Consider the following 26,124-nt stretch of genomic DNA (forward strand, 5'->3'; position numbering starts at 1 on the left):
ATATGAACAAATTATTAGAAATATGCTGCATATAATTCATATATATATATTTCCATTAATTACTTTAACACTGTGAAATCGGTCGGGCTGACTTTACAGATGCGGAAACTGTTAGAGAAGTTATATGATGCTGTCACCTAGCTGATGAATGTCAGTGTTCATTCTGAGATGCAAATGTTAAGATTTAAAACATACTTCCACTATCTCCTACCAGAATGCTCTCCTGCTGTTCTGGAGATGGTATGTGCTTCCCCTGTCATCAGTACTCACCCAGTTTTTTCTTCCAGTGGTCATGAGATGACCCATTTTCCAAGACTCAGTTCAAGTCCACCTCCTTGAAAGCTGTCCCTAACAAAGCCAGTCTGGAGGGTTTTTTGTTTGTTTGTTTGTTTGTTTTGTTTTTTGTTTTTTTAAGTACTTATTATTTATGGCATTCATCTTCTGTTTACTCATATGCTATGTTGTGTAATTGTTGTTTGAATATGCCAAATTAGGTATTTAGAGATGAGATAAAAGAACATGGGCTTTAGGCTCAAATCTTGACTGCTACTTAGCAGCTTTATGGCTTTATGTCTCTGTTAACTCATCTGTGGAAATTTATTAATTCTCTTAAAAAGTATTTTTTGATTCCTACTGTATTCAAGATGTGCACAGTGGTGAAAAAATACAACAAAGTGTGAGGGAGATAGACTAGCAAATAATGTAAGCAAATATTAAATGTTATGAAAAATAAAACCAGATTATGAAGTAGTGACTGTGAAAAGGTCTACATTGGGTAGGATGGTCATGTCTATGAAGAAGCTGATACTTTACCTGAGCATGGCTGATGTGTAGAGTCAGCTTCTCACAGACCAGAAGAGGAGCTCTCCAGGCAGAAAGACTTGCAAGTATGAAATCCCAGAGGTTTGAGATATCTTGACTTATTGGAAGAACAGAAGGAAGGCCAGAACATTTGGGGCATAGTAAGCAGGTGTTGTGATCATATGGTAGGCAGTGAGGTTGCTGAGGAAGGGAGGGATCAAATCATGGGGTCTTTAGTGGCAAGGAGTTTGGGTTTTATTCTAATTGCTTTAAGAAGTCAATGGAAAGGACAACAAGGTTCCCCTAACCACCCCTACTATTAGGGGTGCTGAATGGGTTGCCACAGGAAAGCACTTAGCTCAATGCCTGATAGTTAAGTGTTCAACGTACTTTTATTCCACCTTCATATATACGTTTTATTTCTACCAACACTGTAAACTCCTTAAATGTTGGAACTACATGTCATACTGTTGCATTCCCTACACCTGATAAAATTTGTTAGATGTGAGTCAGTCTAGTGTGCTGTTTAGAAATAGCCTTTATGTGTAGAGATGGGTACTGTTTTGAGTAATTCAACCAATGAATGAGGTTATCTGATGAGTTCTGTAATAGCAACTTGCATGTAGTGGAATATGCATAATTCTCACCTCAATCTATATTTAATTGCCATTCTGGAAAAACATTGACTTTTATATGATTTTTTTGAGAGAGAGAGAGGGAGGGAGGAAGAGAGAGAGAGAGAGAGAGAGAGACAGAGAGAGAGAGAGAGACAGAGAGAGAACAACGTAAGTATAAGGGATGCAGGCTCCATTTAGCATTTTGGAAGGAAATATCTTCAGAAAAGTCTTTTCCTTTTTATTTGCCACACCATCTGTTGTTCAGATAAGCAGAAATAGGGAGTCCTTTATTGAGATATATACTGCTACTTAAACCCTGAAAGTTTATTTCTTTTTGGAAATGCCAACACATTTGATTTTTTTCCGTGCTTCAGACCATGTATATTATTTTTTCATTCTGGCAGAGGAGAGATCAAGATAGAAACCCCTCTATCTGGTCTTCTACTAGAGGTTTCTTCCTGAAGGACAGCTTCCCAAGAGCCATTCATCACCATTTCTATGCATAAGAAGTGGGAAGATTCTTATATTCTTCCTTTGTATATTCACATTCAGATCACTCACTCAGGGACATGCACTGGTTTTTAAATTGTCTGCTGTTTTGAATTAAAGATGCCTCTTGGGTTTTATGCAACTCCAAAACAGCCAAGTTAGCTCTTTCCTGAATTGGTGGTCCTTGTTGTTTCTCCACATTTTCTTCATGGAGGGTCACCTTCAGATGATTCATAGGTTCACTGCCTTCAGCTTCAAAATACATTTAAGAATATTTGATTTTCGGTCATCTAGCTAGCTTTCAAAATAATCAACAGAAAGGATAAAACTTTAAGTTAAAGGCAAATCATTATTTCATAAAATTCTGTCTTCATCCCCATAAATCTTCAAGTTCCCTATTTCTTTTTGACAAAACTGTCAAATAAAACCCAACAAAAAGGAGCAAAACCATGAAGTTAAAAGTACTTTTATTCCTTTGATGTGTTCAGTCTTTAATTTTAAGTGGGATGTCACTTTTGTTTTCCAACTGAAATTGAAACTTTTTGAGAGCACAGATCATGCCATATATTTGTTTCCTCCATAGTGCCAAAACCTCATTAGATACTCAGCACACACATAGCAAGCTGATTAGAATGTTTGAACAATTAAACTTGTATTATTGTTTGATGACTTCCTCCTGCAGCTTAAACCTTAAGATATTCCTTAAATTTGGCACAGTGCAAAAGAAGATGGAGTACTAACAAAGCCTTATCTTATACTAAATACATTGCTGCATTTGTGCTGTTAATTCAGGCCCTTTAGAAGAAAGCATATGTACTCTTCTAGGGGAAAAAAAAAAGAGAAATGAAGACTTTGAAAGTGATAATTCAAATGAGGATAGTTTAATTTCATTCTTTCTTAAATCTGTGAAATACAGAACAGTATTCTTCAAAGCTTTTAACAGAAGGCCAAGGGTGAGATGATAGTGATATTTTGATGCCTAGCACATTGAACATCCCTGAGCTTTTGCAACAGGGATTATGAATAAGAGTGAAAGAGATGAAAATTTTCAGAATTAGATCTTATGAAAACAAAAATATGTGATTCACTTCTCTTAGGTATATTATGAAAGATTGGACAGTGAACTAATGAGTTGGTAGCCATTTCTCTTGAGGATGGGAAAGAGCTACTCTGAGGCAGGTGTTTGACCTTAAATCCTGAATCTTCTCTCTGAATTGAGAAATGCTCTGTATTGGATATGGTTTCTAGCCATAAGTCTCAAAAATTAAGCTATGTACTCCTCCCAAATTTTAGCTACCCTTAGTGAACTTTTGGATCTATATGAATGAACTCCTTTTATGTAATTACTACATTCATTGGCAACATGGCAAAACTGAAAAGAAACAGGTAGAGGGTGTGTATTTAACATTTGGAACTGCTAAGGAGTCTGTTGCTTAGTTTTACTACCTCAAAAATTTGGAAAAGAAGATCTCATTTATAAAAACAACTACCTACTAGGAACATTGTTTTAAGAGTCCAGCATAATAATGATCAGAGCCTATTAAACTAAGAAAAGTAACTTTAAATAATGAACACTCAAAGTTGCAGAGAGTTTGAAACTGGCATTCCTATACATTTTTGGTAGATTGCTTTCCTGTCACAAATTAGAAAGCAGTGTGGCCTCTACATTGAAAATAAAAACATTTATAGTATTTTTTCAAGATTTCCAATTTTATGGAAACAATTGGAAGTAGGAAATAAATGCACAAATAATTTATTGAAGTGGCATGCATAATTACAAAAGCAAGACAAAATGAACTCAAACTAAATCAATAATAGTTGTGAGATGCTGTGTAAGTTAGGATACCTCCATTCACTGGAACATTATGTGGCCTTCAAAATCCTGGTTAAATAACAATACAAACATGGTAAAAATTGTTATACAATTAGTGAAAGCAGACTGATTTCTAAATTATTCTAGTATTACAACCATCAAACTAGTTTGAAAGAAGTGTACTAAAATTACCATATTAGTTAGTTATGTTTGGGTAATGGGATATTCATTTATTTAGCCAATAAATAAACTAAGAATATCATATATATTCTCATGTAATCCTTATAATAACTGCAAATTTTACATTGCTATTCCATTTTAAAGATTAGGAAAATACAGAGCTGTCTGGGTGGCTTAGTCAGTTAAGCGTCTGACTCTTGGTTTCAGGTCAGGTCATGATCTCAGGGTCCTTGGATCGAACCCTGCATTGGACTCTGTGCTCAGCAGGGAGTCTGCTCCCCCCACCCCCTCCCCTTGCTTATGAACCCACTCTCTCTCTCTAATATAAATAAATAAATCTTTTTTTTTTAAAGATTGGGAAAATACATAAATAATAAGATACTTTATACCTGGAACTTAGTGTTCAGGTTTATTGTTTCAGTCATCATTGCAATACTTTGGATACTAAAGATATGCTAAGGTCTTTATTTTTCCTTGAAATGTATCAGTTTATCAATGGCATGATTAAGGACTAACGCACATGAAGTTTCTTTAAACAACCCAGAACACCTGCACTTCAGATGCTAAGATTAGATATATTTCTGGTCAAAAACTTGATTATTGAGATAATTGCTGCTCAGAGAAAAGATGAGTAATTTCCCTCAATCCTGTAGACTTAAAAAAATTGTATTCAATTAATTAACATATAATATATTATTAGTTTCAGAGGTAGGGTTTAGTGATTCCTCAATCCTATAGACTTTTAAGATCCTTCCTATGTGATTTTAGATATATTATTTAACTTCTCTGTGGCCAATTTCCTCATCTTAAAATGGTGATGATAATTATAGGGTTGTTTTGAGGATACAATAAGTGTATGTATGTGTGTGTGTGGTACATATATCTCAAACTTCAAGCAATGCTTAGCACATAGTAAGTTCTCAGAAAGTGGCAGTCAGTACTGAAGTTGTGTTGATCTAGCATGCCATCTTCTCCCATTATTCATTCTCCATATTACTTGATTTTATCATCCACTTATTCTTCAAATTAATTTTGGCACTAACTACAAAATTTCAGTAGAACAAAGGCAATGAAAATTAAGCTATAATTTTGTAATACTGTCTTCCCATTCACATAGGTTTGGCACATTTCTTGTTTGGTTTATTCCTAGTAATTTTAGATTTGCTATTTCAATTGCAAATGAGAAGTTTTTCATAATATTTCTTAATTGGTTAATTAGGAAAGTTACTGATTTTGATTGGATGATCTTGTATCTGGCCACTATGTGTTTTGGTTCTAACTAGTTTTCTGATTTACCTTGGTATTGACTAGGAAACAGTCTACAAAATAACTTTTGTTGTTTTCCAGCTAATATTTAATGATTCATCTCTTTCTTTGTTTTTTGCCTTTGCTAAGAACAATGCTACATAATCAAACTAGTAATAGATATCTTTGTTTAAAGTCTTTTCAGTGTTTACCTCTTAATGTGTTTATTTGTATTTGATAAATACCATTCATCAATTTATGAGAGATTTCATCTATCTTCAATTTAGTATAATTTTTAAAACTCAAGAACATGTCTTGAATTTTATCAAAGACTTCTCTCTCATGTTAGGATGATCATGTAATTAAATGGTTAACACACTGACTCTGATTAATACATTTTTTAATGTTGGATGATTCTTTTACTTCTAGAATAAACCCAACTTGGCAATTGAATAATATATTATTTTAATATCCTTCTATATTTTATTCACTCAGATATACTTTGGAATTTTACATCTGTTTTCCAGGAGATAAAAATCTATAGTATAGTGTGTGTGTAGAGGCATATTGTGTATTACATTTTTTTCTGCTTTGTGATCCATTATGAATTCTTTTATAGAATCAAATACAAAGTATTCTTTTCCTTCTTACTATTATTTGAAGCTTATAGGTTTTATTTTATTTTATTTTTTATTCACGAGAGACACAGACAGAGAGGCCGAGACATACGCAGAGAAGAAGCAGGCCCCCTGTGGGGAACCTGATGAGAGACTCGAGCCCAAAACCCTGGGATTGTGACCTGAGCCAAAGGCAGATGCTCAACCACTGAGCCACCCAGGTGCCCTGAAGCTTATAGGTTTAATAAAACTTACCTGGGAAGTCATCAGAGCTTAGTATTTTTTGGAGAGAGATAAATCTTTGAATTATTTTTAATTCCTTCCCTTATTTTTGATCTATAAAAAATTTCAATTTTGTTAGGTCAGTGTGGAAATTTATATTATTTTTATTTATATATTTGATTATTTGAGAGAGAGTGAGAGTGAGAGAGCATGAGCGGAGGGAGGGATAGAGGGAGAAGCAGACTCCCAGGGAGCCCAGTGTGGGGCCAAGACCTGAGCTGAAGACAGATGCCTAACCTACTAAGCCACCCACGTGCCCCTTATATTATTTTTCATTCTATATAGATTTGAAAGCTTTGACATAAGATGATATCTCATTTTTAAAAATCTTCTCTACATCTATCACTCTATTTCTCACCTCCCTAGCTTGATATCCAAAGTAGTTAACTTGTGTTTTATTTTCCTTCTTTGTTTTTCTCTTGATCAAACTTGGAAGAGATTGGTACTTCTTTTTTTTCAAGTCTGCTATTGGTTTTAATTTTGTCGTGTTTATTGTGATTTGTTTTCCTTTTTAAAATTTCTGTTCTTTTGTTCTTTCTTTTTAAAATTTCCTTGGGTTCATTTTGCTTTATTTTTTTCCTAGCTTTTTGAGTTGGATGCTTATCTACTATTTTGATGGCATTGGATTTGGATTAAAAAATAATGTTTATTATATATTCTTTTATATTCCAAAGAAGAATAGATTATACATCTTATGTATACATAGTTTACATTATATATATATTATGACTATTAAAATGAATTATCAATAATGATGTATTCAACTTTTAATAAATTTTTGTCAATTCTTTGTTTACCACTGTTACTTATAACCTATATTTTTTCTTAAATTTTTAATTTTGTTATAATGCAGCCTAAAGAAGTGTTTTGTTTTTGTCCTTGTTTTTTTCAGAAAATGTACATGGGGTGGGAAACTTCATGTGTCTTTATATATCTCAGATGTCTTTAATGTGATTTTTTACCTGAATTATGACTTAGATCAAAATCTTTTTCCACCAGCTACTTGTAGATATTGTTCTTCCTTCATCCAGACTCTTATCTTCAAAATGACATAATTTTGATGCCAGTCTGATCAACTTTTTTGCAAATATTTTTCCTTCATTGATGAGACTACAGGTTTTCTCTCTTATCTTTGGAATTTACAAATTTTATTAGATGGCATTTAGACTATATTCCACAACTTACCCTATCCCTACTACAAATTCCTAGAGAAATTCAACTAATTGCTCTCTGAAAATGTTAGTACTTCATCAGTTCAATAAATTTTTCTCTGTTATTTATTTTCTTCCTCATTTTCTACCTCTTACCTCTTCCTTGTTAAGTAGTTATTAGGTTTTCTGGATTTGTCCTGTCTCAGTCTTTCTCGTCTTTTTGTTCTGAAGCATTGAACATGGGAAGATTTCTCAGCACAGTCTTATAGTTCACTAATTCAGCTGTAAGCCTGAATCATTCTGATGTTTTTTATTTGAATTTTTCATTCCAACAATGTTTTATTTACAAAAAAACACTTTGTTGAGGTATATTGCTACATAAAAAACTATGAGTTTAGAGGTAAGTGAAACCATCACTGCAATCAATGCTATGAACATATCTAATTGCTTCTTTTTTCTTTTATTTTCATTAATTTCTGTGGACATGACATCTCTTCAAATCTCTAAGAATTCTATTTATTTTAAGCTTCTATGATAGTTTTTTTTAAATATTTTATTTATTTATTCATGAAGGGGAGAGAGAGAGAGAGAGAGAGAGAGGCAGAGACACAGGGAGAGGGAGAAGTAGGCTTCATGCAGGGAGCCTGGCTTGGGACTTGATCCTGGGTCTCCGGGATCACACCCTGGGCTGAAGGTAGTGCTAAACCACTGAGCCACCCAGCCTGCCTTCTATGATAGTTTTAAAAATATATTTTATTTATTTATTTGAGAGAGAGAGAGAGACTGTGAGAGAGAACACAAGTGGGAGTGGGGAGAGGGAGAAGCAGACTCCCTGCTGAGCAGGGAAGCCCAACATGGGGCTTGATCCCAGGACCCCAGGATCATGACCTGAGCAGAAGGCAGACGCTTAACTGACTCAGCTACCCAGGCACCCCAATTTCTATGATAGTTTTTATATTAACTTTATTTTTGAAGATGGTAGTTCATTGGTTTAGTCTAAAAACTCCACATTTTTGGCTTTTCTGAAATATTTGTACTTATAATTGAAGGCTGGGATTGCTAAGTAATGATAGCTAGAGGTGATTTCCCAGTGAAAGTGAATAAAATAATTTCTTCAGTGAGTGAATTTAGATTTTATTACAGAGATTTGGGTGTAGAGAGGCTGCATGGTTTTGACCAGAAGATGTTTCTTCTAGATTATCCACAGAGTTTAGTTAATAGATGTAGGGGCCACGTGTTCACAAGGGAACCAAAAGTTACCAGAAACACGTGGACTATCCTTTTTAAAAAAGATTTATTTACTGAGAGAGAGAGAGAGAGAGAGAGAGAGAACACAAGTAGGCAGAGGGAGAGGGAGAAGCAGGCTCCCCGCTAAGCTGGAAACCTGATGCAGAGCTTGATCCCAGGACCTTGGGATCATGACCTGAGCCAAAGGCAGACACTTAACAGACACTTAACCAACTGAGCTGTCCAGGCATTCTGGAACTGTCCTTTTGTTCCAATAACTTCTGTAAATTCCCAATGGCAGATCTTCCATTTTATTTAGAGAGCTCTTTCTGAGGCTTTAGTCTGGAGGCTTACAGTACAATCAGCAGTACAGTAATTTTGCAGTTCACCATTCCACAACCCAGTTGTGCTTCTAGTCCCTTCTGTCCTTGATCTTGGTGTTCTTCTTAGATCCTGAGGGGAACACTCACTTCTTTAGTAGTCTTCTCTTGTGTCTTTTCAGTGCTACAGGTACAGCTCAGTGAGATTTTACCATCAATCTGAACCCATCTGCCTGTGTCTTCTAGAAATTCCCTGCAGTTCTGGTCTGCATCTGGCACCCTTCCCTGGTTTCTCATGCTACCATAGATTCATTTTTATTTTTAAATCTCCAGTGTTCTTTGAGTGGCATCCTGGGAAGATTAATACATATGCTCAGATATCTATCATAAAGAAGAAAAAACTCAGTTTTTAGTATTAGCAAAAAAGTTTTAGTTCTGAGGAGTCAGCATAGTTTATTTTTACAAAATGCATAATTTTTCTTTCAGTTTAAGCTTTGAATAATTGTTTCAAAAATATTAAGTGCCAAGTACAGTACCATGTGCTTTGTACATATTTTTCTATATCTTCATAAAATGTAGAAATTCAATATTATTTTTCCTGTTTTACAGATTAAAAAGCAAATGCCTGGAGAATTTGATCTAGTAAGTGATTTTAATCAACTTAATGCATTCCAAAGCCATATTTTTCAAAAAGACAAATTAATTTAGATACAGAACACTGGAGACTTCATAGCATAACATAAAATGTTAAGTTTTATGGTTTCATAATTTGGCTCAAGACTACAGGTATAAGTAATACTTTCCTCTTTGTAGACTTCAAAGAAGACATTACATATTTGCACTGATTTTGGAAAAGATTGTCTCAATACACTAAATGTTTAATTTCTCCAGATATATCATCCTGTTGCCCATTTTCCTTATCCCTTTGGAGACAGCAATCTCTATAATGTATTAGTAAATGTGTATGTTTATCAACATGTAGATCTATATCACTTTTTGGCACCAATTATTTCTAAGTATCAGCTATACCTTTTTCTGTGACATAAATTTGGCCATAGTATGATAAACATTTCAGTAAAATAAACACACAATGACAGTTAAATGATCAGAGATATGAATAGGGTCGAGGAGTAGGGAAATTGAACATTGTTGGTCCTCTCGTAACTTTAAATACTTGCTTTTCTTTTTAACAACTGATCTGTGGCCATTTAAAATGTAGAGAGTGTAGTCCAGAGCATTTATTCAGGTTGCATGAATGATGACAGAGCTCTGAGGAGAGGAAAATTAGTAAGGTGTCTTGAAATAAGGAAAATTCTAAAATTTCAGGTCATTATTTAAGCTAAAAGATAAAACAAGTTATTAGTGATGTGAGTAAAATTATGTTACTTGTCTAATACTAATGACCTCATTTAAGTGACAAAATAATTCTTTAAAATGCTTTAACATTGGTGTAACTTGCTGTCACTCCATATTGGTTTGAGCTTGAAGAATGATCTCGGTTACTTTTTATAATTCTTCTGTAACTTACCTTTGATAATTGCCACTTGCCAAATCATGGATTTGGAATACATGCTGTTCTTATATTCTCTATGAAGGAAAGAGTAGACAAAAATACATCTTTAGCACCCACACCCATGAAACAATTACCTGTATTTTATTTTTAATTGATATTATTTCATTTGAAGCAATTAAATATGCACAGAGAACATTGTTTCTTAGTTATTATATACAACTTTATTTTCTCTGTTTTTTGGTCATTTTTGGCCATTTGCAGAGTCTTTATTGTGGTATAATTGGGATTAAGCCATAGGAATAATTTTCTCCATTTCCCTCCCTTTTCTTTCTCTCCCTCTCTGTCTTCTCTCCCTCCTTCCCTTCTTCCCTTCTTCTCTTCTGTTCCCTCTTCCTCTATCCTCCTCCTTTCTCCTTTTATTATTACTTGTTTTTCTTTCTAGTTGTCATGACTTTATTATTAGATTGAAGGTATAATTTATAAATTGAGAGTTTAGGTCTATATTCTAAATATATCTGAGGCTAAGTGAATAATTTTCAAAATAATTTTGAAATTATTTTGAAATAATTTTGTTTTATCACCTTTAGTAGCTTCTTCAAGCAACTAAGCCCTTTTATTTTTACCTTTTTTCTCCATTCTGAGTTGCTATTTATGTGAGTGCTTATCCTATTTGCATATGTTCCCAGTTGTTTTCTATTCACTTACTCAGAGTCCTAATTAGCGGTGAATTAATCCTCATTTTATCACCTGATTCTTGAAGGAAGCAGCCTATTCTGATGTTTAAAAATAATGGAAATCAAAACATTATGTGAAAATGAATTTATGGCTTAACTCAACTGATTATACTTGTCTTAGCTGCTTAAAGTTTGGACTGTTTTCTAATCATCTTTGTTTTTAATTTGCTATTTTTAAATTCTGAAGAACTGATACATGCCTACTGATTTCTAGTTAAAGTGAAGCCAGAAATGAGAGAAAAATAAATTTCCATTGCAAAAAGTTGCGACTTTATATTATTGTATAGATCTTTAGAGAGGCTTCTTGTAACAGAGGGATCAAAAGTTGGCCCAAACTGATGAAGCTGAATTAGTCTTAATGAAGCCTGAACTAAATGCAAATATAATTGTATTTGAACCATCTCTTGAAATAAAAGGCATTCTTGACAATGAATGTTTTTTTATTTTGATTATAAACATAGTCCACTTTCACTGTAAAACATTTCTAAAATAGAGGAAAGCATAAAGGAAAGAAAAAAATCTCACCACCAAGAGATATTTATTCTTTTTGATGTAATGCTTTCCTATATCTCTTTGACACATGGATATTTGTACACAAATATGCACGTTTTTAAAAAACATACTGTGTATATAGTTAAAAGTTTGACAAATTTATTAATTTTATTGACTCAAACTGGAGCTAAGATCATTTTTTAAAATGTGCTGAAACAGGGCATCAAAATATTTTCTGAATGATCTCATTTCAAACTGATCCATTACAAAAGAATTTCAGATCCTTTAGTATTCTTCTAAGTCCCTCATTAATTGCTTCATATCACTTTAATTTTTAATTACTGGGGGAGAAGAGATAGATTCCCCTGTGTGTTTGGTTATTGAAATCCTAATTTTATTCCTTAATTTGAGAATCTCCAATAACCTTTACTATTGAAGAAAGTTTTAAACTTATTCTGAAAAAACTGGTCTAAATTTGCTGCTATCAAATTGTTTTAAGCTCTCAAGTTAATAACCACTCCTATAGAAACAGAAGTTGATAGCTGCATTGGGTGATCTATTACAATTTTTTTTTAATTTAAATTCAATTTAGTTAACATATGGTGCATTATTAGTTTCAGAGGTAGAATTTAGTGATTCATCAGTTGCATATAACTGGTTCTCATTACTTCAAGTGTCCTCCTTAACGTCCATCACCCCATTACCCCATTCTTCTACCCATCTCCTCTCAGTGATTCATTTTGCCTAAGCCGCTCTCAGGATTAGGGGCAGATTCAAGGTTATTGGTTTGATTTGGAGGGCCTTCTTTAAGAAAAAAAGATAGTTATATTGCACTTGGTAAATTTAATAAAAATATATGTTTTCAAGTATACTGCTATTGCCCCTCCCAGAGTCTTGGAAGGAGCCCCTATAAGTGAGGAGCTTTGAGGCTTAAGGCTTCATTAGCTTCATATTAAATTTTCCTTGGCTGAGGAGTTAACATTACTTTTCATTTGAGAAACATTGTTACATTTCATAACATTTTGTTACCAATTGTAGTTTTATAGTTACTTATTTCCATGGAAAGAAATGGTGGGGAGAGCTGGGCCTGTACTAATGGTCCTACAGACTAAGCCTAATGGAGGGCTCTTCAAGTGTGTGAACCTTCAGGAGATGGCCTAATGGGTGCTGCATTATTATTTCAGGTTCAGAATTCGCAAAAGGCAGCTTAAACTGGTAGCCAAATAAGGAGAAGGTCAGAAACAGAAATAGAAATCCTTGTCTTAGGAGGCAAGAAAGTAACCAGAAAGGCAGTCCTACCTGGATGCAGGTGCTGTTGCCTATGGGTATTTGGGTTCAAATGATCATAGATGGGATGAGATTGACATACATTGTGATGATGAGCCTGGCGTATGCTCAAGACAACTTCCCAAAGTTTAAATTATGGAAAGAGAACATGATTTGGAATCAGAAAATCTGCCTTTGAGTTCACTTTGTTGCCTCTTAATAGCTGTGTAATCTTGGGCAAGATTCAGTTTCCTGAAATTTAGTAGCTTAAAATAATGAAATTACTTTTTTTCATGAATCTGAAATTGGGGGAGGGGGCTTGGTGGGGACAGTTTGTCTCTTTTCTACTACACATCAGACACAATGGATCAAAGGCTGGGGGCTGGAATGATCTGAGAGGTTACTCACTCACCCGACTAGTGGTTGGTGCTGGCTGTCTGCTATGACCTCTGGCTGTGACTGGAACACCTACACATGGTGTCTCCACATGACTGCTTGGCTTTCTCATGGTATGGTAGCTGGTTTCCAAGGGGACGTATCCCTAGATGGCCAGGCAAAGTCGAATCACATTTATATTTTGGCTTCAGAAGTCAAACAGGGTCATTTCAAGGGGAGGGAACACAGACTCCCATTTTTCAATAGAGGAGTGACGAATGCCATATTGCAAGACATACTTGTGGTTGGGATATACTGGTATCACTCTCTTTGGAAAATACAATTTGCCACAAGGATACAATAGCACATACTTATTGAATACTTAATGGACACCAAGTACTAAGTGATTTATTTACATATATTACCTCAATTTCTTACCATGACACTCTTAGGTATGTGCTCTCATCGTCTTTATTTTATAGATGAGAAATATGAGGCATAGTGAGTTTTAGATCAAGAGTCAAGATTTGAACCTGTGTTCCTAGAGCTCATACATACTCTTAACCCCTAAAAGCAGAATTGTTTTCAGGGTTAAACAAGATAATATACATGAAAGTGCTTTGTGAATTATAAATTTGCTATGCAAATTTAAGTCATTTTAAGAAAAAATCCTCTAGCAACATTTTGAGAAATGTTGATACTCAGATTTAGTACCGTATATGTGTGCTTGGGTAGGTTGCAAAGTTAACTTAATAAATCATGTTAGTAGTGGAGTTGTTTGATGTTTCCAGGAGGTAAAACCTCTGAAAGTCTTCTTTTCTTTTATACACACCTTTTCCTACCCCAGTATCTTTGGCCATGCCCTGTATTTCCACTATAGAATCAGAGAAGTTTAAAGCTATGGGAAGCCTTAGAAGTTATATGGCCAAACTCCTTTCTGTTCTTATGGAATTTTTAGTTGTGGCCTCTAGAAACTTAATGACTTTCCAGAATACTGATGTGGAGTATTTCTTTTTCTTGATGTTTTCATTTTAGCTGTTCAAACAACTCTAAAGATTGTCAGATTTGAGGTGAAAGACTTTTTGTTTTATTTTTGAGGTTAAATATTTGGGTTGAAACGTTCTTTTTCTCATCAATTAATATTTAACCAAATGGCAATATGTGTGTAGTAGAGGAATTAAAACAGAAGATAACATTCACCATGATCCTACAGCTTGCACTGCATGAGAAGCAGCCTCCAGAAACAGTCTGGTTTTAAACTAGCAGAGACTTGTCATTCAGGATATATGGGTTTCTTGAAGTGTAGTGTTTCATTAAACAAGACAAAGAGAGCCCATATGTACATATGAGTGTGTGTGTGTGTGTGTGTGTGACGGAGAAATCAATGTTGACTATTCTCTTCAATGCCATTCTGCATCTGTTCCACTGCAAACCTACAGAGGATAGGTTGTGGGCAAGACAAAGCCAGGGCCTTTCTTGGAGCATTTCTGTAGTTCACCGAGAGAGGCTGCACAGAGTAACCTGGGAAGGTGACAAGCATGGGTCCTGGTTGCCCTTGAACTAAACCTGAAACTTGGCTCCTACTTAAGCTCAGTCATTCCATGTCTGTTTGAATGGCAACTGCATGTTGATAGAGGTCTTAAACTCTAGCCCACAATGATCTTGTGTGGTCAAGATTAAGGTCTCCATATTGCAGAGGCTTCTTCTGCAACAGAAATGGCCCTAATTAATTTTTTATGTGGGTGAGGCTTTCTGACTCCTGTGGGAACTTGGATTATCAGTTCAGAATCATGGTTGGTCCAGAACCCAGATGCCTAAAGCTAGAGTCCAGATGTCAGAAATTTTGTGGGTTTTTCTTTCTTTTTTTTTTTTTTTTCTTTTTTTTCCTTCCTACCAAGAGCAAAAAGATAATCAGAACACAGGCAGCCGTTTTGCAATGTTGACATTTCTGGTGGTCAGACATAAGATTTCAGGTATTTTGGCTTTAGCAAGGCAATTATAGGAAGAGAAATATTGGCTGTTGATACTCAACTCTGATTCTGCTTCAGTGTATAATTAGGATAATTAGAGTAACTAGAAGTCATGAAGCATTCTACCACAATGTAGTTTCAAATTACACTGCTATGGTTCAAGATTTTAAGAATTGGTTAAAAAAAGAATTGAGTATGTTTGTACTATTGTTTTCTAAGGCTCTAGAGTTTAGTTTTTCCTGCCTTCCCCATCCCTTTCTTCTCCTTCCCCTCTTCCTTCCTCCTTCCCTTCCTTCTTTATTTTTATAAGTAAAATACAAATAACTTTATAAGGCATTGTATCAGTCAATGCACGAGTTATAACATTTACTATTAAATGTAAATAAATCATAATAAAAGTAAATAATAAAGTTTCTTAAGAATAACAAATGAAGGATATCTGATAGTCAAGAGAAAGTAAAGTTGAATAGTTGAGAATTAATTAGTTTGGTTTTATGTTTTTAAAATGTTAATATCCTTTAAATTTTCATGGTAGGTAACACCCATTACTATGCTAATGTTTAAAGAAAACTTTGTGATAAGCTATTTTTTTCTCAATTAACTCACCTTTTACTATATTTTATTAATGATGAAGTTATTTGATGTTTTCAGAGGTAAAACCTTAGATAATCTTATATTAGTTTCACTAAGAAAGCACTGAGAAAGGAGGCAACTAATTTCTGAGGAGTTCAATAATAAGAAGCAAGAGATTTTACCCAAGCTCAGGATATAATGTGCAGAGGGATGCATTTGTTGGACCAGATTCTCTCCTAAGTTCCTTCTGATTACGTGAAGGAAATAAATAGATGCACAAAAAATGTATCTCCCAATATGATCTTCAACTTTCTCATTAAATAATTCTTCATAGAGTAAAGTTTCCACTGTTAGTGCTACTGATAACCTCAGGTGGAAATTGTTGCCACTTCTCTAGCTAGCCTAGAATAAACTGGGAGGCCCTAGTGAGCTCTTTCCTCCAAGGGCTACTGTTTCTCCCTAGAAGAAAGTTAGCTCCATAATAACTCTATTAAGACATTATATACTGTTTCCAAAATTAGAAAAGTTAAACACTGTCTACTCCTCCAAGTGCCTATTTAATCAGTTAAAACTTGGGAACTGAGAGGACAGCACACATTTCATTGATTATTTCATTGAGTAGTGGCTGAGAACAAATTTGTTCCCACTGTCTCAGAATGCTATAATCTTAAAGTAAATTTCAAGACTGGTTTTCTCCTGCTATATTTCACTTTTTTTTCATGTGTGCAGAATTCTGAATGGTAACCTAGGATTCTATTTTATGTAGCTATGTGGTAGAGAGGTTGCTGTCCTCAAAATTAGGAACCCTGGGTTTTGATGTTTTACTGCCACTAACTTCCTTTGTGACCATGGCAGTTTTCTTCACTTTTCTGGAACTCACGTATAAAATAAGGGTTAAAGATAAGATAATCTCTAAAATTCCCCATGCTCTAAAATTATGTACATAAAATATTATATATATAAAATGTTAAAGGAAGTGATCCATACCTCCTGAATTCCTTTGGGACTTGTAATCTAACATAATCACACTTCAGTGGGAGAAAGAGTTTATGAGGCAGACTAATCATATATTTGCCTCATGAATTGGCCAATAATTTTTTTTTGAATTGGCCAATAATTAATCATAAATCTTCCAACAAGAGTTACATTGCCCACTCACTGCATTGGACAAAAGTGATACAGACATGGCCCTTACCTTCACAAGTATATGCATTAATGGAGTATATAAGCATTAAGTAAATAACTACACTAATATATATGTGATCACTCATTTATCCATAGCTCACCATAAATGTTATGAAGGAAATAAACAGGGTGGAATAAGCAGGATGGACCTAAGATGGGGGTCACTTTATATAAGATGGTTAGGGAAGAGGTCCATGAGTAAGAGACAGCTGAAAAGCTAAAATGTGAATGATGAACAGAAGTATGTTTAATAAAGATAAAGGGAAGCAAATGATTGTAGGTTCTGAGCCAGAGAAGGGCTTTCTACATTTGAAAACAAAAAGGAGTACTATGTAGTTGGAGAAATGACTGGCACAATGGCAAGAAGTGAAGCTGAAATTACAGTAAGGCAAGAGGTCACACAGTGACTTTTGGATTCCGTCCTAAGTCTCAGGGGAAACTGCTAAGGAAATCTAAGCCAGTAAATGAATTGATCCAATTATGTCTAAGATAACCATAATTTCTGGATTGAGAATGGATTGGGGAGAAATAAGGATGGGTGTGGGGAGACCATTTGGAAGACTTGGATAGTCATGGAGACAATGAAGACTTGGAATAAGGTAATGACAATGGATAGATTCAACATAGATTAAGGAACTGTTAAGTTATAGGTAAGAATGAGTAAGGAAATCAGATAGTTTCATTTTTAAAATGCATATAAATATATTCAAGTTAGCTTTCATTAAAGACAGCTTTTTCATGTACACAGCCAGATATATGCATGTATGTGTCTGTGTGTGTATGCATGTATGTATGTGTATTTGGAATTGTCATACATTTTATTGCTCATTCCTCTTCTCTTTTTTTTTTTAAACTACAAAGACCTATAATTACCCCTTTATTAGAACGGGTCCAAGGGACATATGTATAGTGTATAGTTTTAGTGATTTAATTTTCTGGTCTTTCAGAATCATAATGTCTGGCTTCTTTAAAACCAAGTACAGCTTTCCCTTCCTTGGGGAAGCCTTTCTTATTCTTTTCGACTGGATATAGACCCTCTTTTCTCTGGACTGCACTCAATACCATTTGTGAGATAAAATCATACCTTTGTGTGTCTGACTCTTCCAGAAACTTGGGTTTATCTAGTGCATGGACTCTCTACCCCTCATTTGTTTGCCCATAAGGGCCTAGCTCTACCTGGCATGTACATACCAGAAGATATTAAACAACAAAGATATCACATCCATTCTTAGGATGGATGTGATTCTTAGGATACCTGTCTTTCTATGTTCCCTTGTGATGGTAGGTAATTGGAGATTAGAGAGTTGCTTATTTGAGTTTCTGTATTTCTGCCCTCATTTCCCTATAATGAGTTAGAGATATTGAAGGGCTGTAGTTTGGCAGTCATAGACCTTGGCAAAGTGTGGTGGAAGAGCATAATCAACAGCTCCTGTGTGGTTCGTCAACTCAAAGCTCTTCAAATTAGAAGGCAGCTCAGAGGAAGTCTAATCCTAACAAAGGATTCACTCTGCACTGGCAATATCATGGCCCAAGCTTACCTAAAACCCTTGATTCCCAATATTGGGCTTCTCAGAAATAATGTTTCCTTGCTTAATCTTTATTAGTGAAAACAAATGATGATTTCATACCAGAGTGGGAAAGTGAACCATGGCGCATCCTTATTTGTGAGGTATTAATTAAGTTATATATTGTGTTAATACATAGGGATAAGGGAAGAGATAACATATATAGATAAGGGAAATTATAGTGAATGATTTCTACTGAGATTCTTTGTGAAGTGTTTTTTTTTTTTAATTTTATTTATATGTATTTTAACCCTAGAATTCTCTTTTTTTTCCTTTTTAAAAACATTTCTTTTTATTGGAGTTCAATTTGCCAACATATAGCATAACACCCAGCACTCATCCCGCCAAGTGCCCGCCTCAGTGCCCATCACCCAGTCACCCCAACCCACCACCCACCTCCCTTTACACCACCCCTTGTTCGTTTCCCAGAGTTAGAAGTCTCTCATCTTCTGTCACCCTCACTGATATTTCCCACTCATTTTCTCTCCTTTCCCCTTTATTCCCTTTCACTATTTTTTATATTCCCCAAATGAATGAGACCATATAATGTTTGTCCTTCTCTGATTGACTTATTCCACTCAGCATAATACTCTCCAGTTCCATCCACGTTGAAGCAAATGGTGGGTATTTGTCATTTCTTATGGCTGAGTAACATTCCATTGTATACATAGACCACATCTTCTTTATCCATTCATCTTTCGATTAACCCTGGCATTCTCACTAACTGTATTATCTTTGTTTGTGATCTCATTAAATGCCCATCCAGTTCCTTCTTGATAGTCTTCTTGTCAAAATATACTGTGAAGATTTTATATAATAGTTGTAAAGAATTATTCACCATCAGAGTGTGGTTGTGTATGATCAAGGATAGCTATGGGAGGGGCACCTGGGTGGCTCAGTGGTTGAGCATCTGCCTTTGGCTCAGGTCCTAGTCCTGGGATCCTGGGATCAAGTCCCACATCAGGCTCCCTGTAGGGAGCCTGCTTCTCCCTCTGCCTATGTCTCTGCCTCTCTCTCTGTGTCTCTCATGAATAAATAAAATATTTTTAAAAAAAGGATGACCATAGGAAAAGACCTGAGACACAATGTGCTGTGGAATTGACAAGCTGCCTTCCATGTACTGCTCTGCTTTATAGCCTGGCATCTCTATAACATCATGATCCTTCTAACTGCCCACTACTTTCAGAATGATCTGCTAAGCCAAATCATATCAGGATGTCAAGGCTTTAATGGGTTACGTCTCCCAAGAGTTTTTTTGTTTTTGTTTTTGTTTTTGTTTTTTCAGTAGAAAGAGAAAAGTCATGTCTTGCTAATGGCAGGATTTCAGGTATCGGTGAAGGAAGTATCTTGGGCTAAATGGGCCTTTGCTAGCACTTTTAAAAACATTGTGTATAAGCCTTATTCCAAATACCCTGGCCTAAGGAGCAGATAAAATGCCCAGTGATATTTACTTGGTTGTGTTCTTAATTGGCACTTCAGTGGCTCTGCCTTGCTCATCATCACACATCGACACAGCCTGTCACCCGTCCTGCCAGTCTCCCTGACCTGTCTGATTTATCCCTCTAGGCCCATACTTGTGCATCTGGTCCCCCTGTGGCATGTCGCATAAGATTATGGGCTCTGGACTCTGATTGCCAGGGCTGAGTTCCCTTCTCTCCTATTTACCATGTATGGATATAAGCAACCTTTCAAGCCTCAGTTTTATCATATGATAGATGGTATGTTGTGAGTTTCTGAGGGCAAAAGGAGAGAATGATGTAAAGGGCATCTGGTGCTTAGCACACAGAGCTCAAGAAATGTTAGCTAAATAAATAATAGACTCTCATATGGTACTTATAATATGCTAACACTTACATAGATCGAGTCATTTAATTCTTTTTTTATAACAGTTCAATGTACTTAATGCCATAGAACTGTACACTTTTAAAAAAAGATTTTATTTGTTTATTCACAAGAGACACACAGAGAGAGGCAGAGATGCAGGCAGAGGGAGAAGCAGGCTCCACGCAGAGAGCTCAATATGGGACTCGATCCCGGGCCTCCAGGATCAGGCCCTGGGCTAAAGGTGGCACTAAACCGCTGAGCCACCGGGGCCACCCAAGTCATTTAATTCTTAAAACAACTCTAAAAGGTGGTAACTATTATTATTTCCAGTGAACCAAAGCACAAATAAATTATCTGACTTACCTGAAGTCTCCCAGCTAATAAACGGGAAGTCAGAATTTGAGCTCAGGGCTCTGGTGCTGGGATTCCTGCTTTTCAACATTCTACTATGCTTCCTGTCCTATAAACAAATGATATTACTCTAACAGTATTTGCAGCACCATTGGGAAGCTCCCCTGCATAACTTGCGTCTAGGTGAAATGCAGATCAAACCAAGTTTCTGAAATGTGAAGTAATGTAGAACGAGCTCTCTTACCATGATGTGGCAAGCCACGGCTAGCCTTACAGCCTTGTAAAAGGAGACCTCAAATATCAGCCAGTACAACTCACTCACTTTACAGATAAGGAAACTGGAACCCAGGGAAGTTCAGGGATTGGCACATGGTCATGGCCTGAGGCAGAACCAAGCCCCAGTTAGGTTTCAAAGGTCCAAATTCAAGGGATTTTATTCTACTACATTTACCACAGGAGGTTCACATGTCCTTTGGATTAAAGACAGTCTTCCTCCCTAGGCTAATTCCCTTTTGACTCAAGGTAAAATCTATTTGACTCAGTTAAATGGAATTTTATACTAATGATGCAAAAGGTAAAAAATGGGGTTAAATAAGAGGAAACCAAGAGCTAAATAGTACAATTGGGTTAATTACACTGAACAAAAGATGGGTAAAAGCTACTTGGAGGGGTAGGGGAACACCTGGATCCTGCTGAATGTCAGTCCAGTGACACTGAACAGTATGTCTTTCTATTACTTCTGATTCATGTAATGAGCTTGTTCTGTAAGCAGCTTTGTTTTCCCATACGTTGCCTGTTTCTGCAGGGCGGTGTCTTGTTCTCTGCTTTTCAGTGCATGCACACCTAAAAGTTGGCAAAAATAAACCTGAAGGCCAAGATACATTTTAAATGGTTACACAACAAATGCTTTCTCCTCCCCTACAATAATATACTTGTAAAAGATCAGACTAGGGAAGGAAAAAGCTGTTGAAAAAAAATTTTGCTAAGCAGATGCTTACTCTGAATACTGAGAATATAAAATATGTTTTGACATGAAGATCTAGATTATGAAATAGTGCTGATTCATATTGTTCTAGAATCACCAAATGCTCATGCTATAGGGAAACTTAAAGATCTCCTAGTATGAACCCACATTTCCAGCATAAGCAAAGAAGACAGAATGATCAGCAGCTCAAGGTCAGAACTAGTTAGAGACAGTTAAGACTTTTGGCTCTTATCCTGGAATTTTTATGGTGTAATGTCATATAGAGGACCAAGAAGAATGTGTTCATCTGCAAATAGCAGAAAACCATCCTAATAGTGGCTCAGCACATAGGGATTCATCTTTCCAATTCAAGAAGACATCCAGAAGAAGGCAATGCAGGAGCAGAATGTAACATAGTAATGCTACTGGGTACCTGAGCTATTCTGTCTTCTGTTCCTCTAGCCTTCATGTGTAGGCTTCCTCATCATAATTTTATCCTCATTGTTCCTACATGGCTGCTCTACCACCAGGCTCAGCTGCATGTACTGATATAAAGAAAGAAGGGGAAAATGCCTAAGAAGCCTGCCTGCATCTGACCTTTCCCAAATTTCCTGACGCCTTACCTGGCCTTAAATCTTCTTATCTGGAACTGGGTCACACACCTGCATCTCTAGCCACAAAAGAGTAAGGGAAAGTAGGTGCTTTTGGCTATGCATAGTGACCCTAGACAAAATCAAATATTTTTTAGTAAGGAAGATGGGAGAATGGGTAATGCAGAGGAAACTAGAGCCTGAAACACAAAATATGCTGGAGGTAGGTAATTAAGGGCCATAGACTTCAGAGTCAGACACATCTGAGTTCAAATTGCAGCTCTCACAATTTTTGGATAAGAACTTTATGTCCTAAGCCTTAGGTTCCTTTGTAAATGGAGATAATTATGAAAAAAAAAAAAGAGATAATAAGGGTGAAGTAAAGTTAAAAGAAGATAATTAAGACATAGTAAGATATGCATAAATTTTCATGTTATACCACTGCGTTAGGATCTGGTAACATTATTGTTACTTACCCTCTGCGGACCAAGCTGTATTTTCATTTCTTTTAACTTCAGACAGAATGTTCAAGACATTAAGAAACATAAAGTGGTTAAACAGGTTTTATTCATCTTTATTCCCTATTAGAAATAATGCCAAAATCATATTTAGACATTATTGATACTGCTTCTAGCCCCTTGCTCAAATGGGAGAGACTTTAGTGGGCCAACCACCGTGACCTCAACCTGAAGTACCTCCTTGTCATAGAGGAAAGATGGCCAGGGCTGCAGACCAGCCCTTGGAGGAACTTTACAGGGAGGTGAATTCATACTGTTTGTTAGGGCAGAAGCTCAGTAGTTGAGGAAATTTACATCTCCCAAACTAAATCTCACTGAATCTTAAAGAAAAAAAGAGAGAAAGAGAGAATAACTGCTTCTTTAATACATTAGGGGGGCTCATTTCAGATTTCGGGATTTCAAACAGGAAACCCATGTATATTACACATACTCTCAATCCAAGTATGTAGTTATCTCAGAAAATGGCACAAGGTCTTTGGGCAACTTTGCTAAGGACATTCACTGTAACATTATTATTATTATTATTATTATTATTTTTTTTTTAGGAAGAAAGATTGTTATGCAGTCATGAGAAATTCATTTCCCTTCCCGAAAAATTTCCCATGTACCTCATATAGCTATGTTTAGCATGATATTCAGATGAAAACTATATCCTGTGCATTTTTATTTCAAACATTTTTATTAACAAAATAATATTGTAGGTAGATTAGAAGACAAATATGATAAGAATAGAAAAACATAATTATGTATGATTCTACCACCTATAGAAAACCACTGTTAATATTTTTATGCATATTCTTTGCTTTCCATATATGTAAATATAAATGTACAGTAAAAATTGTATTTTTAAAATGTAAAAATTTACACTTTTCATCCTATTTTAAACTTCTTTTGTACTTAACAGTATGACAAATATTTTTGATGATGTTGAACATAATTTTACATCATCACCTTTGAAAATGGTTGTATGTATTTTTAATGTAAATACACAATAATTACGTAACCTATCTCCTATTGTAGAGCATGAGTTTGTTTCTGTTTCCCAATTATGTACTGTGATAAATATCCTTATAACTGGAACTTGATGGACAATGAAATTAATTTCTTTTTTTAAAAAAAGATTTTATTCATTTATTTGGCAGAGAGAGAGATAGAGGACAGCTAGGCAGAGTGGCAGGCAGAGGGAGAGGGAGAAACAGGCTGCCCGCTGAGCAGAGAGCCCCATGCAGGCCTTGGAGCTTGAGCCCAGGATTCTGGGATCATGACCCGAGCCAAAGGCAGACCCTTAATTGACTGAGCCACCTGGGCACCTTGAAATTAATTTCTGAAAACTAATTTTTTTAGTAAAAAAATATGAATATAATTTAAAGCATCGATATTATAAATTTTCCATAAAATGATGGGAATGGTTTATACTACCATTGGTAGCACATCAGAGTGCTTATTTCCATGAACTCTTGCCAGCATTGTGTTATCATTAAAATCTGCACATAGTTTTTTTTTTTTTGTGTGTGTGTGTGTGTGTGTGTGTTTATGTGTGTATTTTAGGGTACTTTCTCTGAATTTGTTGCTATATACAACCTTCCCAGTATTTTTTAAAAAGATTTTATTAATTTATTCAAGAGGGACACAGAGAGAGGCAGAGAGATAGGAAGAGGGAGAAGCAGTACTCCATCCCAGGACCCCAGGACCATCACCTGAACCAAAGGCAGATGATCAACCACTGAGCCACTTAGGCATCCCACAACCTTCCCAGTTTTGATCATATATATGATACCAGATAGGCAGAAGGACTGGACAGATATGATAGGGACTTCTGTGAACCTGTTTTCTTCATGTGAAAACTGAAATGGAAAAATGTGGCTTTTCTTCAGGAATAATGATATCCTTTTGTATTTTTATACTACTTATGTTTTTTTCTTCTCTTAACTTCTTTTCTCCGTATTATAAAGGATTTGAGTGAGAGAAACAACAAACTGGGTTATTGCATAAAGCTCTAAAATAGATACAATGAGGCATTTATGGCTGAAAGTTAAAGACTCAGTGACAGAGACTCAATATAGACAAACACAGACTTTTGAATGCATTGCATAAACACTAGAAATAAAATAGGGAAGGAATTGCTTTGTGCAAGTGTGGGAGAAAAAATAAACTAGGGACAGCCTGGGAACAAGGTGACCATGAGTGGAGGATGAAGCACTGTAGTTTATTTTTTTTTTTTTTTTTTTTTTTTTTTTGTTTTTATTTTTTTTTTTTTATTTATTTATTTTTTTTTAATGTGATACTTTTATTTTATTTTATTTTTTTTTTTTCACTTTTCACATATTTCTTTTCTTTTTTTTTTTTTTTTTATTGGTGTTCAATTTACTAACATACAGAATAACACCCAGTGCCCGTCACCCATTCACTCCCACCCCCCACCCTCCTCCCCTTCTACCACCCCTAGTTCGTTTCCCAGAGTTAGCAGTCTTTATGTTCTGTCTCCCTTTCTGATATTTCCCACACATTTCTTCTCCCTTCCCTTATTTTCCCTTTCACTATTATTTATATTCCCCAAATGAATGAGAACATATAATGTTTGTCCTTCTCCGACTGACTTACTTCACTCAGCATAATACCCTCCAGTTCCATCCACGTTGAAGCAAATGGTGGGTATTTGTCATTTCTAATAGCTGAGTAATATTCCATTGTATACATAAACCACATCTTCTTTATCCATTCATCTTTCGTTGGACACCGAGGCTCCTTCCACAGTTTGGCTATCGTGGCCATTGCTGCTAGAAACATCGGGGTGCAGGTGTCCCGGCGTTTCATTGCATTTGTATCTTTGGGGTAAATCCCCAACAGTGCAATTGCTGGGTCGTAGGGCAGGTATATTTTTAACTGTTTGAGGAACCTCCACACAGTTTTCCAGAGTGGCTGCACCAGTTCACATTCCCACCAACAGTGTAAGAGGGTTCCCTTTTCTCCACATCCTCTCCAACATTTGTTGTTTCCTGCCTTGTTAATTTTTCCCATTCTCACTGGTGTGAGGTGGTATCTCATTGTGGTTTTGATTTGTATTTCCCTGATGGCAAGTGATGCAGAGCATTTTCTCATGTGCATGTTGGCCATGTCTATGTCTTCTTCTGTGAGATTTCTGTTCATGTCTTTTGCCCATTTCATGATTGGATTGTTTGTTTCTTTGGTGTTGAGTTTAATAAGTTCTTTATAGATCTTGGAAACTAGCCCTTTATCTGATATGTCATTTGCAAATATCTTCTCCCATTCTGTAGGTTGTCTTTGAGTTTTGTTGACTGTATCCTTTGCTGTGCAAAAGCTTCTTATCTTGATGAAGTCCCAATAGTTCATTTTTGCTTTTGTTTCTTTTGCCTTCGTGGATGTATCTTGCAAGAAGTTACTATGGCCGAGTTCAAAAAGGGTGTTGCCTGTGTTCTTCTCTAGGATTTTGATGGAATCTTG

General features: G+C 35.7%; 1 protein-coding gene and 1 long non-coding RNA gene across 8 annotated transcripts in view; one reads left to right on the forward strand and one right to left on the reverse strand.

Moving 5' to 3' along the window:
- GRM1 (glutamate metabotropic receptor 1) overlaps positions 1–26,124 on the forward strand; it is a 395,756-nt gene that overhangs the window by 92,413 nt on the left and 277,219 nt on the right. The window lies entirely within an intron of this gene.
- LOC144283406 (uncharacterized) overlaps positions 10,237–26,124 on the reverse strand; it is a 28,030-nt gene continuing 12,142 nt past the window's right edge. The window contains exons 2-3 of the long non-coding RNA XR_013351982.1: positions 13,160–13,288; positions 10,237–10,329 (exon numbers count right to left, since the gene is read on the reverse strand). This is a non-coding gene — a long non-coding RNA (uncharacterized LOC144283406). The remainder of the gene's footprint in view (positions 10,330–13,159; positions 13,289–26,124) is intronic.

Source organism: Canis aureus, chromosome 1 (assembly GCF_053574225.1).
Source record: "Canis aureus isolate CA01 chromosome 1, VMU_Caureus_v.1.0, whole genome shotgun sequence".
NCBI classification, from domain to species: domain Eukaryota; kingdom Metazoa; phylum Chordata; class Mammalia; order Carnivora; family Canidae; genus Canis; species Canis aureus.